Source organism: Leopardus geoffroyi, chromosome B3 (assembly GCF_018350155.1).
Source record: "Leopardus geoffroyi isolate Oge1 chromosome B3, O.geoffroyi_Oge1_pat1.0, whole genome shotgun sequence".
NCBI lineage: Eukaryota > Metazoa > Chordata > Mammalia > Carnivora > Felidae > Leopardus > Leopardus geoffroyi.
The window spans coordinates 83,266,323-83,284,336 of record NC_059337.1 but is presented as its reverse complement, the minus strand read 5'-3'; the positions used below and the strand labels follow the sequence as shown (position 1 = coordinate 83,284,336).

The window sequence follows — 18,014 nt, the reverse complement described above, 5'->3', positions numbered from 1 at the left end:
CCACTGCTGTTCTAAATGAGCCCAGCCAGCCTGGCCCATGTTTTTTCATTTCATTTTCCGGAGCCAAATGACTACCATCTGTTGTCACGAAGCTGTCACACAATCAGTAATGGAAGATTTCTAAGGAATATAATGGCTGAAGAATGAATATATGACAGTCCAGCTCCTAGCTAGCAGGAAGAGAAGAGCAGCCCATTTGAAAAGACACAGAAGGGTGTTCTCCCACTTCTCAGCAAGTGCATTGTAATACAAATCTTTATTTGGACTCAAGACGTTGACAGGTCAATTGAACAGAATAAGTCTAGTTTATGATGCAGTTGTCAGAACTGGTTAAAGCGGGAGTCTGTTTACCGACGTCCTGAGATATTCCAACAATTTTTCTTGCAAACCAGCACCTTGAGGTTAATTACTTTACCAATTTGAGTAAATGGCAAGCCATATTCCCATCTGTCTCCATTAGTTCCCCACTATTTCTCAATTTATGATGACTGGGGTCAAGGCTGTGGTACAAAAGAAGAAGTAATAAAGCATGAATGGAGTAATTTTCTGTTTATACAAATGTGGTAGCCACAGCATAAATAAGGCAAAGACATCTCGAACGTGCATATCCTTAGCTTTGAAACCTCTGGATGCTAACTATATTTACAGTAAATGTGTCTCCTAATTTGTAAGTGTAAAACAAATACCAGCGACAAACTGCACTTTCCATATTTATGTGCTGCAAGCTAAACCCTGATATCACAGCCAGCAGGACCTTGGCTGGTCTCACAGTAGAAGCCAAGTCAAAAAAGATTCCAAACAGCCTAGAATAGTCTATTTCTCTTAAGCTTCCTTGTTCACCAAAAGCAAGGTCTTTGGGCAACAAAGAAATGTTAGACTTCTATGTTCATATCACCATAAGGTATTAACGAATCTTTTACATTAGATATAAGCGTGCCTTGCTATCAATATAGAATTCAACATTGGAATCCCTTAAAATCTATTTAGAAGTGTGACTGATTACAAATTTTAGGTATTGACATTTTCTTTCCTTATTTTACTCACTTCCTCCCTCTTCCTTCTTTCCTCTGCTTTCTCTCATTCTAATCACTATCAAACATGAGATAATTTGTAAATTTTATGCACATATGTTCTAATCCAAATCACAAATGTATAATACACATTAACCCTGAATTTCACAGCATATCATTTCAGTATTCAAAACAAAATAGTATTTTTTGGAAGACTTTCATATGTAATTTAAAAAGAAATTGGCTAGTTTCTCCAGTTTATTAATAGATACGGCAGATTGATATGTTTTTACCTAATCTGCTTTTCTCAAACACTGGCAGTTAAAAAAGAAAGAAAAAGAAAGAGAAAGAAAGAAAGAAAGAAAGAAAGAAAGAAAGAAAGAAAGAAAGAAAGGCAGAGAAGATAAATTTTTGGCCACTTGCCACAAATGGTCAAAGTGATCATTAATTAAGTACCACAATAAAATAGATTTTACAGCAAATGAGGCATAAGACATCTATTTTACAATAAAGGATTCAAAACAGAAAGGATTCAAAAGTGCTCCATGATCACTGTGAAGTTCTAGACTCTGACACTGTCACTGATTAGGTAGAGGCCCAAAGAAAATCAGCTTTGCATAACAAAATAGAAAAAGATATTTTTCTTAACTTCTCATGGGTCACACGGAATAAGATTTCTTCTCGCCATTCAGAAGGGCTTCTAGGCAAATGGAATGGTTTCCCTCAAGCTTCTCTTTGGAGCCTAAGTCCTTTCTCTTTTTGTTTTTGGGGTACCTCTGTTGTCTTCCCCTTTCCTGTCCCACATCTCCTTCCCCTTTCAGCTGAAACACTGGCTACCATTTACATGGGGACAAAGAGATGTCTTCAGACATTTTGGAATGGCTTTTAACATGAATTAGATGAAGAATACTATTAAAATCTAGGCTAAAAATCCTCTGACTCTCTCTGAGGTGCCAAGAGGCAGTCCTGTTGAAGAGAGGTCCATTCTGAGTGAGGCTCTTCTCAGGGCCAAGTCTTAAAAAGGGTCCATACATCTTCCCAGGCAGGAGGTTGGGGAGGCAAAGGTCTGGATCTGGGGTCCCTCAAACTGCAGGAGAACAAAAGCAGGCAGTGTGGCTGTACAGAGGGACCAGAGGAGACAGACAGTTGCGGAAAGGGTCCCTGCATCTTTTGTGGGATAACATGAGGGCAATTAATAAGGGAGAGAAGCTGATTCTAAGGTCCTGTTTAAAAAAAATTGTTTAAGGATACATAAATAGGTACATTCATTCAACCAAAGTATATCTGAGCTCTCGCTAGGTTATAGAAGTATGACATTCAGAGATAAAAGAAAGATTATTGCCCCTGAAGATATCCTAGTCTAATGGGCAAAACAGACAAGAAAATAAATAACGTGGTATATGACAGAGGTACATGTAGGAGGCTACTAATAGGATGCTCATGGTTAAGGCACCTAAATCAGCTTTGGGAGATACATGGAGTGGAACCAGTGTGTTGGGTAGCATCTCTGCCCACAAATACTCCCTCATTGCCCAACATTCTGCCATACAAAGAATCACCTCCATTGATAAGTGTCCCCTTTAAGTTGCAAAAACTCCCAGGAAGGGTATAAGTAAGGACTACTGGTCATTTGTCTTTTAACGTGAATTCATTTAAACATGTTAATTTCTCAGATCTTAGAATATAAAAGGTAGACTAAGCCTTAGAAATCATCTAGTCCAATTTTCTTATTGTACTAAAGAGGAACCCATAGCCCAGGAGATTGGGGAAGGTGTGAGGCTTGTGAGGACCCCTGCTAGCCCTGGCTTGCTGCACAAGGATGGACTCAGGGCAGGCTGGCATCTGTAGCCTCACCAAATGGCAGCAGTAATGCTCTTTATCAGCTAAACATTTTGAGGCCTTATGTTTTCTAGTCATTGATAATATTTGCTAGTGTTTTTTGTTTCTCCACTTAAAACATTTCCCATATATACAATGCTATAATAAGTACCATAAGCCTTTAAAAGATGAAAACATAACTAGTATAAGTAAAGAGAATGTGCTTTGGAGGCCAACATCACTGCCCCTTAATAGCTATGTGGCTTTGGGCAAACCTTCATTTCTTCAGCTCTAACATGGACTTAATATATCTTGTCGAATGGTGAGGTAGAGATGATATGTTAATACATGGAAAGCATCTGGTACCATATCAGGTAGAGATCAAGCACTCAATAAATGTTACTTGGTGCTGTTTCGTTTACTCTCAGTGGAGAATTCAGTATGACGATAAGATCCATCCAAGTGCTAGGCCCACTGCTATAAATGGGGAATGCAAAGTGGAAGTTACCTCAAGCTTTATCACCTAGGACCTGTGTCCGAAGCATTGTGAGAAGACAGAAAAGGGAGGAACAAACTTTCCCTAGGTAAGTCTGCAAAGTTTTCAAAGGGTTGAGTTACTTTTTGAAGAATACATAGAGATTTGCTGGAAGAAGTGAGGAAATGAGACTTGAGGGAGAGGTTCTAATATTTGTAAAACATGAGAGAGCATGTTTGGCCCAAACTATTACTCTGTCTTATTCTCTTTCTCAAAACTTCCTTGAGGGATTATTATGCTACCATCAAAAGAAGGTCCTTTGGGATTTAAGACTCCCCAGTCCACCTCCTTGAAAGGATTTCCAACCTCATCTCTATGCACATTCTTGTCTGTATATCATCTGGTTGCTATTCCCCAAAATGTCTTGTCCATCTACATCTCTAGAATTTGCTCACATAGCTGTCTCCACTTGGATGCTTTTGTACTAACTGATTCTGATTTTACTCATTTGTCATAGCATGGCCAAATCCCAGCACTCCCTCTCCTTGTTAGCCCATCTAGTCCTCTCCTTCCTCTGGATTCCACTGGCACTGAGTCATCAGCACTCAGTCAACACCTGGCTCTGCATTACCTCTTAAATTTTAATTTGTTCATGTCTTGTTTCTCCATTGAAATTTTAATATCTCAAATATGGGGGGGGGCACATTTTAAACTTTTTCATATTCCTTTCAGCAACTTTCAAAGATGTTATAAATACTTATTTGATAGATGATTATACTTCATTGTCGTGATCAAGTTGGTTTCCCTGTGTGTCTTTTTTTCTCCTTTGGTGGGGGGAAGATTTCAGGGAGGAGAATACAGAAGGTGATTTCTGTAGAGGTCAGTGGTCTAGGCCACCCACTTCAGAGGATGACACTGATCTAATCCATATGACACAGGAGAGACCTTGGTATGTTACTATCATGTGAAATCTGTATTTAATTTCTGATCTTCCAGAGGTCAGTTAGTAAGATGTCAATTTCCTCTCTGGGTAAAAACTAATGTAATATCTACTCTATCTACCTCACAACAATCTTGTGAAGATAAAAAGAGAAACATTGTGCCTGGTAAAAATATTTAGAGAGTAAGACATTTTCAAGATACACATGGTATCCCTATAATGTACACATATACCCCAAGCCATGGGGCCAGTCCAGAGATTGTTTTTTTTCTGCTTGGGGATTTTCTCCCTCTGGGCAGTCACATTATTTCCAGGTTAAAGGGTAAGTTAGACATTTTCCCTTGAGAAGAAACCAGGAGGATAATGAGCTGAGACTAAGTGTCTTGACTGGGCTTAGGTAAACTGCTGTGACACAAAGTTCAAGTTTTGGGGGACATAGCTAATTAGATGTGGTAGATGGAAAATTTCCTACAAGTGGTTTCTACTAGTGTAATTAAGCTGTGAGAATCAAATGAGATTAGACTGGTAAGACACCGAAAGGCCTGGAACACTACAGCCTAAGGCACCTTTCAGAAATGCTGCTTTGCTTTTGCTCACATTGGGGGTCTGTCTGCAGTCAATTGCCTTAGTAGTTGAATGAGGAGAGTTTACCACCCACATACTGCTAGAATCTTGTTCTTCCCAAGTCAAACAATTTCTCCTTAACTGAGAACTCAGCTTTCCTACTCTCAAGTCTAACTAATGGAGGATAGACTAGTATACAGGCTTGTATGGAGCTCCTATAGCTAGGCCTGCGTGTCAAGCAGTCGCGAGGAAAATCAGCAGCTGATTCTTTTTAAGCCACATAAAAGCACGGAGCAAAGCAGAGCAGGATGAGGTGACAGTGAGGGAGTAACAGGGAAAACTGGCTCTGTAGTCCTGTGAAAAGAAGCTGAAAAGGGTTGGTGTGTTCCTGTTAAAATGAGGAGAGCTCCCTGGAAATAGTGGGAAAGGTGAAAGGAGAGCTGCTCCCCCAGGAAGCTGAGGCCCTGCTCAAAAAAAAGTTGTCGAGAAACTTAGTCATCATATTGCTAACATGCCCTTCTCTCCCAAAAGGGTATTGGGAGGCCAGAGACCTGCTCAGGGTGGATTTCTGTCCAAACCTGTCTCTTCCTGACAGAGATGCAAGTGTCATGAAAGACCTATGAACCTTGAAGTCAGAGGCCTGTCTGCTGCGGCCATCACTCTATCTAGTGTGGTGTCTACCCAATGGGAGGTGTCCAGTAAATGTTTTTGGAATAAATATAAATGAATGAGTGAAAGCAGTGACTGGGTGAAGGATGATATTTGCAAACCCATTCTGAGCCATCTGGATTCAGAGGAAGCCAGGGAGGATGGCTACATAGCAAGGGTGTACTGGTATACTTTTCCATGACCCTCCTCCATCCACCTCATATCAACAGATGGGGACTTGGTCTCAAATGGGGGTTTTGCTCCTCAGGTCTGGTGTAACTGTAATTGCATGTCCATAACATTATAATAAAGTCATTATTGTTTTATTATTATGACAAAATGGCTGGTCCCTGAGTATTCATAAAATAAAAGTGGCCTTCTTGGATCACCAACACCACACGGGCTTCGTCTTGACTCCTTTAATAGTCTTCTCTGAATGCTTCAGCCAGCCACTTCTAAATGTCTTATTCACCTTGGCAATTAGGAGATCAAGAGCAAGGGGCTCACATGTCAAAAATCCACAGCATCCAGAACATCTGACAATAAGCAGTGTACGTGTATGTCTAACTATTGAAGGCCACTCAAGAGAAAACAAAACGTAAAAACCTGACTTGGGGGATTAGTGATCAGTGAATTGAGGTCTTGATTACTGCTAAATGCTAGAACTGGAAGACCTCGTATGGCCCAAGATTCCCTAAAACTTAACTTGGTGAACATCCTTTTCTGACTTTTACACAAATGAAATAATATATTATTGAGGAATTTTCTGTTCAATATTTTTTTATAAGCCTTTTTTTTTTATAAGAAAATAATCTGCATTTTTTCCCCCGAGATATCTCAAAAATTGACAAGGAACAACTAATGCATAATCACGTTGCCTCTTGGGGTCTGTTCTAAATCTCAGCACACTTAGGTTTTATTGCTGTACTTCCTGGCCTTCTCCTCTTGCTGATACTTTCCTGAACCACCTACATCCCCCCAAATTTCTTTTTATCTAGGGGAAAGTACTCCTTGCTTTCCCAAATTCAGTGAAAAATTTTCCTCTTTGTCAACAGTCTAGGACAAAACTTCCTTAACAGAATTCAAGCACTAATTTCTGTAACTAAGGAATTGCACAATTTTTTTTTTACCTACTCTTGAAGGTGAAGTAGGCTTATTTTCCATCCTCGGAAACTGGTGCTTTCCAATCATTTGGCTTTAGTCATTAGCAGCCATACCATGACCAAATAACCACATCATGGCCAAGAGGTCAAGGTCCTGGAATTTTATCTGAAATGGATTTCTTATCTTTTTTTAAGTCCAATTTTAAAAAGACAGCTTTATAGTAGCTGGTGGGAGGACAGACGGGATGTATGGTTAAGAACTATAAATGCATATGAAGCAATGCTTTGACTCAAGGTCACTGGCCTGATCTGAGAACACTTAAATTGTAATCAAGGCCACTCATTGAACCATGAGTAATTTTAGGCAAGTTTCCCGGGTGTGTGCTGACGTAACCAAAGAACCTCATCCTACTTGACCAGCATGGAAATCAGCAGTTAGGTTGAAATATTTGAAGGTTGCTGTCCAAAGGAGAGGCTTTTTACCATTTTCTGAGTGTACTAGCTTCTTATATTGATTGTCTTTCTTCATTTTCATAAGCACTATTCAGCTACAAGTAGAATTTAATTTTCTTCCCATCTTTCATGGTGAGTGAGGGAGATGATCTTCATCCAAGTGGCTCTACTTTAATAGAAGATGGACATCATTCTCCAACCAGAAAACACCATTAAATTGCTTCTATACAAAGTGAAACAGGTAACCTTCTGAACTGCAGGAAAAAGACCAGCCACAAAATTTCCTTTAAATAAAGCTTGACATTGAAGCTCAAAAAGAAATTGCAAGGCATTTTAATAGATTTGCATTTAGGTACATGTTTTGGGGACCATGAAGACAAAAACAAAGTATACTTCTTTACAATAGACTAGAGGTTTGTGAAAGAAGATCTTGTAGCAGTTCTTACTGCTAAGATAACCAGGCTGAATATGACACACCAAATAGAGTTCCCTCGGCTACCCTGATTCACACTGTGAGCTTCATTATCCAACATCTAGTTATGAAAATACCAAATTAGGAAGAGAGTCTCTCATAGCTTTCAGAAAACCTATAAGCTGTTATTAGCAGAAGGAATTTAACAGCAAAAAGAAAAGCAAGAAGTAAGAGTTCCCAAGATGAACCAGCTGACAGGTTGAGAAATTAAACTAAGTCCTTATGTCAGGGGGACTTGTGTCTGTGATAGCCCTGAAAGATCAAGCATCCAAGGTTCAATTTCTGCAAATACTTTGCTGGCAGGTGGTGCCAACATGGAATCTGACTGCCAAAGGATATTTGGATCTGCCCTGCATCTGGGAGGATTACAGAGGGAACTTTGGTCTTGGAGACAATATGTTTGTATCACACCTGCTTTCAGCTCTACAGGCAACAGTGGAGGCCAAAGGAGGAGCCATTTTGGAGCCATAGGAACCTTGGATTCAACCTCTAATTTGCAAAGTGCATCTGCTTTATAGACCCGTTTGACAGCAGTTTCATAATTAGAAAAACATGCCTTATATTTTCACACTTCCCAATCCATAAAAAAAAATCTGGCTTTATTTTTAAAATGCTGATTACATGACAGGGGAAAACCTTAATTTCAGGGGAACACACTCAACTAAGACAAATGATTTGGAAGCAGGGTAACAAAATTTCTCTGGTAGCAGGGAAATCATGAGGTGTGATAAGTGGATTTATTAAACAATTGTGCCCAAGATGCCCCATTCTACACACTGGATCTATCTGGGGTTCTGCATTCAGTGTTCCTTAAGGTTACTAGAGCAGTTTTAGCATATGTGGGACTTAGGATTTTGGGGGGAGAGCTTATCATTTGGGGAACTCTTTAATTGTTTGCGATTAAACACCCAATTCAAAGAAAAGCCTTAAAATTAGCTGCTTCAAAAGTCTTTTTTAGGAGAGAAGATATGCTACAGGTTTACACAGAAATCAGAATTTCAAGGAGAATAGGCTCAGTGATTTGTTCCCAGTGGAATGAGAAGTTGCTTTGATGATGATGAGCAGGAGGAGGAGGAGGAAGAGGAGGAGGAGGAGGAGGAAGAGGAAGAGGAGGAGGAGGAGGAAGAGGAGGAGGAGGGAGGGGGAGGAGAAGGAAGAGGAGGAAGAGGAGGAAGAGGAGGAGAAAGAGGAGGAGGAAGAGGAGGAGGAAGAGGAAGAGGAGAAAGAGGAGGAGAGGAGGAGAGGAGGAGGAAGAGGAGGAGAAAGAGGAGGAGGAGGAGGAAGAGGAGGAGGAGGAGGACGAGGAAGAGGAGGAGGAGGAGGAGGAGGAAGAGGAAGAGGAGGAGGAGGGAGGGGAGGAGTCAGGCACTGTGCTAAGTGTGTTATATGAATTATCTCAGGTACTACGCCCAGCGGTTCCATGAAGTAGATTCCACTATAACTCCCATTTAACAGATTAGAGAACTGAAGCATGCATGGTATACAGCCTCTTAAGGTCACTCATTTATTAAATTTGAGAAGTGGGCCTGGAACCTAGACAGCTGGTTCCAGCATCTCTAATCTTTAATAGGACACTAGCCTGCCATCTTACAGAATTTCTCCATGGACCATAATTGCCAGTTTCCTTGCCCTGGGTAAAGCACAATATTAAGGGCATTTAACCTTCACAATAATTGACATAATATTCTCTATATTATATAGGAGTTAAATCTGTGGACAAAACTAAATAGGGATGCATAGCAATCCTGATCGATTGACAACAGACTAAATGAGGAAAACAAAGGGCATTAAAATGTTTTTCCAATTGAAACCATATGAATTGATACATCTGGCAGAAACACAGATGGGGAAAAAAAGACAAAAGAACGGTGAAACTACATAAGAGGGTAGATAAGAACAGAGCCAGGCATTCAACTATAGATTTAAGCCCCTTGTTTGGGGACGCTGTGTCCCTGAGTCTGAACTGAGCAACCTCCCCTAGTCTTTCAGTGTATCTCAAAGCTCCCCCAAATTCTACATTCTCCCAAAAGCCTCACTGGAGCTTTGGTAGTACTTTTTCCGATTTTCCTGATACCCATTTGAGTACAGGTTTATAAACCACATGGTGTATTAAGCATGGTCTCTTCTTCCTAATAAAACTAACGACATAGTGAGTCCAAATAAAGTCCACACACTTGTTACCTAACTTGTTTATTTACTGGCAAGTATTGGTTAAAGAAAATGATATATTCTAACTTCTAAACTTAAAAAAGGGTACATCAGCAAATATGTTGGCCTTTGAAAATAACTCTTAATTTTCCAGAAGGTTTTGTTTTATGTTCCACTAAAGACAAGATTCTCAATGTACTTGAACCACTATTTTAATATTTTATTAAAATTGAATTTATTTGTAACTTTTCAGAAATACACTTTCACTGTGTACTTTTTCTTCCCCTTAAGAGGGGAAAGATTCCTTAATCTAAAAGCAACAGCTCTTCCCTTTCCATCCTTACTTTTACAAAGGGGAATAAATCTCTGTAACATCAAACATTTAATGAATGTCATATCCAAATAAAACAGAAGGCTAGGAAGTAATCACAAATTTATATTTTTGTATAATCACATTACCGTTCCTTAAAACATCCCTTTTGCTATGATTTAATCTATTTTACCATATCTTTTATAGTTATTATATTCCATTTTTATTCTTGATTACCTGTTATATATATATTTATTTAATTTAAAAAGTATCTGTTCATAAAACTTATCTTGCAAGTAAATTTGGATATTCAATTCATCTATTACAAGTAGTACATGGGGCGCTTGGGTGGCTCAGTCGGTTAAGCATATGATTCTTGATTTTGGCTCATCTCATGACCTCACGTTTGGTGAGATGGAGGCTGAGCCCCACATCGGGCTCGGTGCTGACAGCCTGGAGCCTGCTTGGGGTTCTCTCTCTCCCTCTCTCTCTGCCCCTCCCCCACTTGCACACTTTCTCTCTCGCTCTTAAATAAATAAACTTAAAAAACAAAAGTAGTACAGAATTAATTCTGCAGATGGAGGACTCCAGTGAATCCTTTTGGGCAGTGAGCAACTATTATATATGCCAACAGTTGGTAAAACTAAGCTGATTGCTTTGAAAATGAAGACTGTTGTTTTTTGGTTTTCTTAAAATAAAACATATTTGTAAGAGAATGAAATAAGATGCCTCGTTTTCTCATCCCTAAGGAAGAGAAAGTAAAGCACTTGAGGACTAGTTTCTAAAGTATTTTATGACTGTCCCTTACAAAATACTCCTGAGGTCACCTGCTAGGTGCCTCACAACCACTCACCATCTGAGTCTAAATGATAACAGCAAAATTGATCACCATTTAATATTCCTGATAATCACAGATATCAAGATATGATCCTTCATTGTTTATTTATAGCTGAAAATACAATCAGAAAATGAAAACAAAACAGAATGATAAGAAATGGAAGTCCAGGGACTACAAAAAGATAATCAGATTGTTAAGTCTCTGTAATGTTCTGTAGGAGGCCAGTGAAATTTTTGCCAGAGTTTCAAAGCCCATATTTTAAGACTTTCATACTGTATCTAAAATGCGTTAAACACTAGCAGGATTCTCAATGGAGAAGTAAAAGAAATTATCAGTAGGTAAATCCTCTGGAACAATGACATCAGTTCTGATAATGGGTTGGCACGACACTGCTTAAGATTCCTACAAAAGCACTGTACCACTGATTTAGTTGCTTTTGTTTTTCACCAGGTAAATTTTTGTTTTCAAAAGTCTCCTAAAAAATCACATAATTTATAAAAGTATCACCTTATCACAGGTTATTTTAACTCCTTGAGATGTTCCTTTGTTTTGCATATTTGCCCACTTGGCTGATAGAAAAATGAAGCACACAAATGTCACCTTACAGAGGAAAAAGCCCATGGTGGGGGCATCGTAGGGGACCCAAATTCTGAGCTACTAATGTGTAGCACTTAGCACTGTTCTTCTACATGTATTTTTTATTTGCATTTTCTCATTCATTTACTGGGGGGGGGGCGGGTAGGGACAGAGGGAGGGAGGGGAAGAGAGAGAGAGAGAGAGAGAGAGAGAGAGAGAGAGAATCCCAAGCAGACTCCATGCTCAGCACAGAGCTCTAGGCAGGGCTCAATCCTATGACCCTGGGATCATGACCTGAGCCAAAATCAAGAGTTGGATGCTCTACCGACTGAGCCACCCTGGCGCCACCCTCCTTTTCTAGAGTCCTTCTACATTTCCGAACCTCCAACCACATATTCCTTTTGCTTCCTTCACCTTCTCCTCTTTACATATCGCTCAACACTGCCACTCAACACTGCCAACCTTTATCCTTTCTATTTGTCAGTTTTACCCATTTCTTTTGAGTTTCACAATGATTGATTACCTTACTCCAGCATGGACTCCCTCACCACCTCATGTATATTTTTAGACTAGAAGCTCTATTCTGGTCTCTCCTATGACAGTTTCTTTCCCTTTTTTCATCCTATTATCCAGTTGCTTTAACAACCTGCCTCTACCATGTTACCTAAACTAAAAACACAAATCTCACCTTTTTTGTCTAGTGTTCAAACCTCTTCCCCTTCTGAATCTGCTTCCTTCTTCCAAGCTCATGTCGTATATATGAAACATGAACTTCCTTTTCTCTTTCTCTAGGTCAGTGCTTCTGCTCTTTATTCCTTACATGTGAAGTGCCTTCATACTTCCTTCTTTCACCATTTCACATCTGCATACTTGCCTGCCAGAGCTCCCAAGTTGTATCAACCCAAGGCTAACCAAGTCTTTAACCACCTACTCAGGTAATATCCTATTTATTTGTGTATGTTTATAGGCAATCATAAATGTCTTCAGTGACTGTTTGATTTTTCCAAAGAGACTGTAAACTCCTGAAGGTCAAGGCTGGAATCTAAAACTATTGTAATTATATAGGAGGTACTCAAAAAGTGCTGTCAAATTATTTGCAGATAGAATTTAATTTGAACTACCCCTCAATCTGGGTATGTTTCACGATACTCTAAAATCTCTGGGTATATAACAAGGACAAGTTATTGCATCAAAAGATTTCCTTCTGTTGGCTAGAAGTTTATACAGGACTCAGCTCTTGTCGTATCAGTTTTCTTCCTTAGAAATGGGAATTAAATATTAAAATAGTGGAGCTAAAGTACGTGTACCCTGAGTTCTTTTAAATTATTAACCTGAGTTTTAAGCAGATTTTGAAAACTTTGAAATGTGAAAAATGTCTCTCTATAGCTCTCCCTTATCACTGTTGACCCATTTTTATACACTTCTCTTTATGAAGAGGGTTGACAAATTTTTTTTCTGCTGTGGACACTTTGGAGAGTCTGGTGAAGTCCACATACATTTTTTTCTTATAATAATGTCTTTAAATGCATAAAATGTTAGAATTACAAAGGAAACCAATTATACTGAAATTCTATTATTAAAATATTTTAAAATCAATTATACTGAAACCAATTATACTGGAATTCTGTTATTAAAATATTTTAAAATCCTCTAAATATGTGATAGAATAATATATGTGCTTTTTAATTAATGTGTTTAATAACAACATCTAGTGTTGGGTTTAGTAATTACAAAAACTGTCGTGTAGTGATATTCTAAGGTATCTACAAGAGTGGTAATGGGATATGAATATATATACAATGTCTACTGATAACAAATGCAAGTACTACTCACAGTACCGTGGTTTGTAGTCTACATTCATAACAGAAAGAACTGCTAAATTTCAGTTAGAGATTAGTAAAATTAAAGCGATTTTTTTCCCCATTCAAATTCACCAACTCTCAAGTCTATCTACAGACTCCACGTTGGTCTTTGGACCCAAAGTGAAGAACTTTTGAACTATGAAGAGGTTAACCTTATGTATTTTATAACTAGTTTCAACTATGGCACAGCTGTGTGGAATAAATATAATTTCTTCAACTTCAATCTGATACTCTTCTTAAATCACTATTACTTAGGTTTTCAAAATGCTATTTGACACGTGCCCTTTTCCCTTTCTGACTACATATGTATAGTCTCTTAAAATCTTCAAGTTTCTCTTAAAACTGGGTACTGTTCTCCTTCCCAGTAAGACCTAACACAGATTGGGAGGAAGAAAAAAAAAAAGGATTATTTTCTCCACTGTGGGAGTTGCAGGTCTGCACAATGCCTAAACATTCACTAGATAAGGTATTAATAATTGATATGCCATTAGCTCATCTTTTTCCTTCATAGGTCAACTCTTAGGGGATTGTTTGCTGAAAGATATTGCATATCTTTATTAAAATACCACTAAGCACGGATACTTACATATAGCAAAGGACAATTTTATGGTCACCTATATGTTTCCTTTCTCATTTTGAGGCACGGTAGACAATGTCTTAGCCTCCCCACTCTCAGGCTGCAACTCTGTTGCCCCAAACCAGATACTTTGCAGATATGATGGGAACCCTGAACAGGGTAGGTTTACTTGAGTGAATGCTTGCTATCATACTGGCCATACAAGGCATGACTCTTAACTCGTTCTTTCTCTGTCCTTAGACAAAACTGAAAAGAATGTCTTACAATTATACAATGTTAGAACCTAGAACCCTCCAACCCCTAAGAGTAGCCTGGATGGAGAGATCCATTGCTAATTTTCATCCTCTCAACTCACATAAATAAATGAGGTGGTAGAAGGCTATGGCTTTCTGTAGTGCTTAGGGCCCAACCAAGGTTCAGTACAGGATTTTTCTTGTCCGTTTTAATAACAGTGCGGACAATGGCAGGTCACACGCTATCCCCTAGCACTAAAAAACAGTATTGAAAACTTTAAATATCTATCACTAAGGGAAACTTTGAGGTAAGGATAAGCATTTATTTTCTAACTAAAATCAACTAGTTCATTTAGATGCCTTTATCATTTCAGATGTTTTATGATCTCCGTGTGCTTTTTTACAGAACTTTTTCTGAAGTTGCAATTTAAGACAAAGATGTCCTCATTAATTATAGGAACTAAAGCCTGCTTTGTTTTTCTGTCAGGTGAAACATTATCTTAATATCCACTGTGAAGTTTGCATTTCTTTCTGAGCAGAATCTTCAAAACTTAAAAGGTGCTGTACAGAAGTAGACAAATACATAAAAAAGAGACACGATGATTTCAGAGAGCAAGAATTGGGGTAAAACAACTCTTTAGATGGTGTAGATTGTTACTCTGTCCTTTCCAGAATGAACACAAAACTAGAATAGAAGCACAAGACAGAGCTGGTCACAGACATGGGATAATAATGGGATAATTATCCCACAGATAATGGGATAATAATATTATGTTGTGCAGACTCCAGGAATGCCACGGGGTCCTGTGGAAATGCTACAGCAACATGAGACCAGCACGGCCACTCTACACATCAGTCTCCCAGGCATGTGCATTCGGTAAGAGCTATGGAACATTTGAGCAATCGTCTATTCAAAGTTAGACAAGACACTATGAAACTTCTTGGAAAACAAGAGAATGCCATTTCTCCTTCAACTTAGCATGTTTTTTTAAAAGACAAAACGTAGTGCTAGCAAGGGTTTGAAGAAATGGACTATCAAATACAGTGCTGGGAGAAAGTCAATTAGTACCATATTTTTTTTTAATTAAAAAAAATGTTTATTTATATATTTTTGAGAGACAGAGAGTGAGTTGGGGAGGGGCGGGGGGGCGGGGAGACAGAGAATCCCAAGCAGGCTCCACATTGCCAGTGCAGAGCCCATGTGGGGCTAGAACTCAAGAACCGTGAGATCATGACCGAGCCAAAGTCAAGAGTCATACGCTTAACCCCCCAGGTGCCCCAGTACCATCTTTCTTGAAGTCAATTGGGCCAAATGTATAAAAATCTCTTAAGACATATTATCCTTTCGACTGAATTTCTGGAAATTTATCCAGACAACATAATAATAGGAACACATGTAAAAATTTCCCTGCAAAGACATTTAAAAGATACAGTTTGCAGTGGTACAAAATTGGAAATGACCTAAATGTTCAATAGTAACAGCCTAGTTAAATAAATTATGTCATATTTTTAGAAAAGAAATACTATGCAGCCAATACTTGGTAAGTGAAGTTATCAACAATGAAAAAAAACTCTATATTTTAAATTGTCAAAGAGTCACAGCAGTAACAAATACAAGAAATATGTAAATATAAATCCATAAAGAGGTATCTGAGAAGACACACATCAAAATGTTTATACTCTATTCTTCTGAATGGATGTGATATTATCTCTTATTAGTCTATACTATTTGATTTTTTGTTCTGTGTTACTTTTGTAATTAAGAAATCTATTTTAATTAAAAGACTTTTCATGGTATAAATTCATTAGTGCACATGTAAATTCTAACACAAAGTTTTACTTCACTAAAATGAGAGCAGTCCCCTTTGTACCTCTGAAATATTAGCTTTATTCAACACCTTTGGCTAGGACTCAGAAGTGAAGGGAATAACACATTTTTCTTTATTCTGACATGCATTTCCATTAATTACGTGCTTTCTCTTGTGTTCATCAACAGTAAACTTCAGGGTAAGTTTTTCCTACCAATTTTAAACAGTTCTGCATGGCCAATTTTCAGGTCTGTCAAGAAAAGCCAAGACTAATATCCCAGTGTCATGTTTATAGCCATCTGTGTAGAAACAAAATCAGGTTTGGACAGCTTTTATCTTGCTAAGGTTCACATATTTTGATGTGTGGATGAATCCTTGGGTTTAGAAGCATAAACGGATCACCATGTTTGGCAGGGGGAGGGAATGGACAGCTACTTCAAAACCAGCTCTTCCAAAGTACTGACAGAAAGTAATTAAAACAACATGAGCCATTTTTGGCGGGGGGGGGGGGGATAAAACCAACAAAATTAAACAAAGCATAGTTAGTTCTAGGCCAGAGTTGGGGCTTCCAGCAGATATGAATAAGAATGAGATTTTTTCCAAGAAAACTTAGAGTGAGCCGAGCCATTTTGTTTTATAGTCAGGAAGATGATGGCCTCAGTTGCAAGGAAATGAGGCAGCAGGCAGCCACACCTGGTTCTGTACTGCCCTGCGGGGACTGAGGGTAACTACCCTGGCTGGAAGTCTGCAGGCTGGGGTAAAGGAGATGCAAAAGGCTCCCCAGCATTCAAAGCCCACAGGTCACTGTCAGGCCTTTCAAACACATCTGCCATCTGGCCTCTCTCGGTTCCCCTGTAATTATTTCCCTTCCCCCTTCCTGCCCTGGAGTCATCTTAGAAGGAAATTATTAAGCATCGGATTAGGTTCACAGCAAACAATGGTTTTTTATCTGACATGTCTGAGATACCAGCTTTCACATCACACCTTTGGCAGCTTCCTCCCTTTGCCCAATGGATCAAGAAGGGATTGGTGGTTCTAAAACCTCCACTCAGGAAGCCTGCTCCCATGGCCTCTAACTGGCTTGAGTATAAGCCCTGTTAGCACTTAACTAGTTTGCCTCATGGCCAACTCCCAGAACACTTAAAATATATTAAAAAGCTATCACTAAGCATAGCACGTGCGTTTATACACATTTCAGCTGTAGCTTTAAGACCATCAAGTACAAAAGGTTTAGTCTTTTATGACCAACAAAAGGGATTTTAGTAAAAGAGCTGGTCTACGAAGCACAAAAAACAGAACATCAAATTAATTATGAAAGCCTGAACTACAACGGAAGAGCTTTGTAGGAGATCCATACGGTAAATCTACAGGATAGCAAACATCCAGATGTTTTGAAACATCTGTATTACTGCTTGAACTTTTCCATTTTTCCTTGATGTTTGGCATCATGGAGACACAACAAGAGCTTTATTGCCAACTTTGGCAGCTTTCAAAAAAAAATCAAGGTACGTATTTTATGACATTAGTTATTTTTTTAACTTCTAGATTGAGGCTGACTTCTTTATCTTTTTATTCCCCATAGTGCCACTGAGTAGATGTCTAATATATATTGGTTGAATGAGGGGGAAAAAGATGACTCATAATTAAATGTACAACCAAATAGGGACACTATTTCTGAGTAAGACAATTCCATTATTAGTAATAGCATATCTATGAACTCAGGAGTACATTTATTCTGAATCTTTCATTCTATGCATCTATATTCCATCAATCTTTATCATCTCTCATTATAATATATAGAGAGCTTAAATAATTATTCTTGTTTTACAGGTGAAAATACCAAGGAACTGAGATATGAAATCTGTCAAGTCACATAGTGAGATCCTATAGATCATTCAACTGCCCAGCCCAAATCATCCAATAAAATATGATGTTTCTCTGATTGCAAAGGTTTATTATTTGAATCCAAAGGAGATTTATTTTTGTATTTGTTTATTCACTTTGGTATGAGGTCTGATTACTGAGATGTGTGAATAAGAGGACTTACATTCAAGACACATCCTGGGATTCATTTTCCCCATAAAGCCTGCCCAAACACCCTTACTTTTTCATCAGAGAGGTTAGAGCTCTTCAGCTGGTACTGGTTACTCTGGATAAAATAGGAATGATGTGTGTGTGG

General features: G+C 38.6%; 1 protein-coding gene and 1 long non-coding RNA gene across 10 annotated transcripts in view; one reads left to right on the top strand and one right to left on the bottom strand.

Moving 5' to 3' along the window:
• Positions 1-18,014, bottom strand: part of NPAS3 (neuronal PAS domain protein 3) — an 861,794-nt gene that overhangs the window by 205,986 nt on the left and 637,794 nt on the right. The window lies entirely within an intron of this gene.
• Positions 14,204-17,777, top strand: LOC123583534. Its single transcript, XR_006704927.1, has 2 exons — positions 14,204-14,904; positions 17,666-17,777. It is a non-coding gene; the product is annotated as an uncharacterized LOC123583534 (long non-coding RNA).